Raw genomic sequence first — 2,835 nt, 5'->3', positions numbered from 1 at the left:
TACAAAATTTCTCTTCTGAGAAGAAAACAACTGACTAGAACTACCCAAAGAAAATGAGAAAGTAGGTGTGACCCTTGATCAAAGGCTTACAGCTCTACAGTCCACTCTGGTTGAAGTGTCCTGATGAGTGAAGGCAACAAGGGGCTGGTTTTCCACTGAATGTGGCAGAGAATGGACACTTCACAAAACACAGCTGCTCTGACTTTGGTGTTGACATACAGCTGAAGTAGCCCAATACAGGTTTTCCACCCCTGAGTCACTTTATCCTTCTTTCTCTAGTTTAGCATTTGCTTTTTAGGTTGTTATTACACATGCTACCATGTCTGTCTAACATGGGGCTGCACAGGGGACTGAATAGCGTGATCCCCTCCCCTTTGTTGCTCTTTTCACTATGCAAGACCAATCTGTTCTGACAGTGTCCTCCCAGCTAGAGTGGTAGAGCTCTGTGGATAAGGAAATTGTCTCTCCAAAGCTGACTCATGAATGTGGACAAACCTGAAATCAGTTGTACTTAATCTTCTGTCAGTGCTATCCAGCCAGCTGGTAAAGGACACTGCACTGCTGGAGAGATGGGGTTTTGCTGGGCTATAAAACTGATACCCTGCAGGGCTTTAACCTCCTGCTGCACTTCCTTAAGGGTAAACTCTGAATTGTATTTCCTTGAGAAGTCCCATGGGCTGTATTCTGTGTACCAGAACTCCTGCTATCTCCTCCCTCTCTGTTTTTGGTGGCACCAGTTCCTCCTCAGGCTTACAAGTACTGCTGAATATTATTAACCTGTCCTTGGTGTCAGCCTGCACATAACCAAATCAGTGATGGAAAAAATGAGCCTACGTGGTTTTTTCCAGGAAGTCAGAGAGCAGCTCCCTGTCTCATACAGGTGAACACTTTCTCAAGCCAGTTACTCATTAGGACAGCAAGAGTGATCTCAGCTCTTTCACAATGATGTTTATAGTCTGTGCCAGTTTGTAAGGGCTGCTCTGAATGGCAGCTGGCTGCTGATCTTTAACAGCACTTCTGCACTCCCATTTTTACCCTTTCTAGCCTGTTTTATTCCTCCTTTCTTGGGCTCTGGCAGAGTTCAGTCACCACAGCATCCCAAAATCATCATCAAGGCCTCCTAAAATCCACTACTGAAACACATCCTCCATCTGCCTGCTAATGAAAATCCTTGTCACTCATGGGATCACCATGTCAGTTTAAGCAAAGGAACAGCCAGTTCCAACCAAGTTTTGGCTGAGAAGTGTTCAATCAGGTTTTCTAAGATCTAGAAGAACTAGTTTAATAAATCCTTGCTTGCTTGTATGACTGCACCTTCCTTCTTCTACCACACTTTCCATTATGTTACTTGGATACAAATGCACGTGGTTTTAATGTCAAGTTAAATCCTTGAGCTGCAGTGAAATAATTAACCCTTCACCCTTGAATTCCTTGCTACTATACAATCTAGTTTTTATAGAGCGAAGAGTTAAAGCAATAGTGACAACAAAATACTTGAGGCAAGTGGGTATTTGGTCACCATGGAAGGCCAGCCTTAGTCATACATATATAAACTTTTGGGCTTGGGGACTACAGGTAAATAGCATAGCAAAGATACTGTGTCCCATAAACAAATATTTGTACCTACAGTTATTGGTGCTGACTCTGGGTTCTTGAAAATAATCTCTGAAGAAAATACTGCCAAGAATAAATAACCTGCAGTTTTCAGCTGTTAAACTTCCTGGTAAAGCACTGGTTTGTGACACCTGCACCCATCCACTCAGATGTATCATTGGGTGGTACCAAGGTGTAACCCATTTCAGCCTGTTTGGCAGAGCAGCCTCTCAAGGGCTGTATATTCTCTCCTCTCTGAATATTTTTGTATGTAACCAGAGGTTAAACATGCAAATCCTCACCTTTGCAGTGAGAGTTCATCCTTACTCCTGCCCTATAGCCCCTAGTGATATCAGCAAGGGCTGTGGCACATTTACCTCCCAGTGATTCTGGCTGCAAGGCTGAGGAGCCAGTGCTGCAGCACAGGCAAGGCTGGGAATGTGGGCAGCAGGTTGGGTTTCCCTTATTTCCTGGGCCTGAAGAGTGCTGCATGCTGGTGTGTTTGCCTGGGAAAGGAGCAGAACAACCTGCAGCTGGGTTAGAGTGTTAAAATTAGTGTAGAGTGGGCTGGTAACTTCTGTTTCTAGTTATGTCATTTCTTGAATGGCTTTAAGTACCTTGCCTTTCCCAGGGGGATGTGCCCAAAGCTCCAGTTTGGAGGTCAATGCGTGTTCTCCTTTTGAACCAAGCAATTTTTGATGGAAGAACAGAATTCCAGCTTCTGTGAGCAACCAGTCACTGGCCTCCCTGGGTCTTCTTCTGAGCTCCCTCACTTCAAAGGGGTCAGGAGGTTTTAAACTGCAGTGATTTCTGTAATGGCTTTTTGTCATCACCCCCTCTCAGCAAGGGAAATGAGGTTTACTTTCACCTGAAAATAGGAGACCAAAAAAAAGGTTTTTTTACAACTGGAAATAGTGGATTATTTTTGTGCTTTTTGGCCTTTTTCTTGACTCAGTCCCTTTCAGAAAGGCTCTTTTGTGTGCTGTCCTTGCTCTGTGCATGGGTGACACCTGGCTGGCCTCTTCTTCCTGGGGACAGGAACATCTGCTTCTCCTTGGGCAGCCTGTGTCTGCTTTTGGGAGACAGGCCAACCCTGAGGCTCTCAACAGGCTCTAGAGAGATGGTGGTGTGAAAATACAGGGCAGGGCCAGGTTTGCCCTTTGCTTGGACAGGCAGGGACCCAGGCCCTGAGCAGGCTGGGACAGGCCAAGCTGCCTCCTATCCACTCTTCCACATTGAAAG

The sequence above is a fragment of the Geospiza fortis genome, unplaced genomic scaffold (assembly GCF_000277835.1).
Source record: "Geospiza fortis unplaced genomic scaffold, GeoFor_1.0 scaffold23, whole genome shotgun sequence".
NCBI lineage: Eukaryota > Metazoa > Chordata > Aves > Passeriformes > Thraupidae > Geospiza > Geospiza fortis.
Note: the sequence above shows the minus strand (reverse complement) of the source record.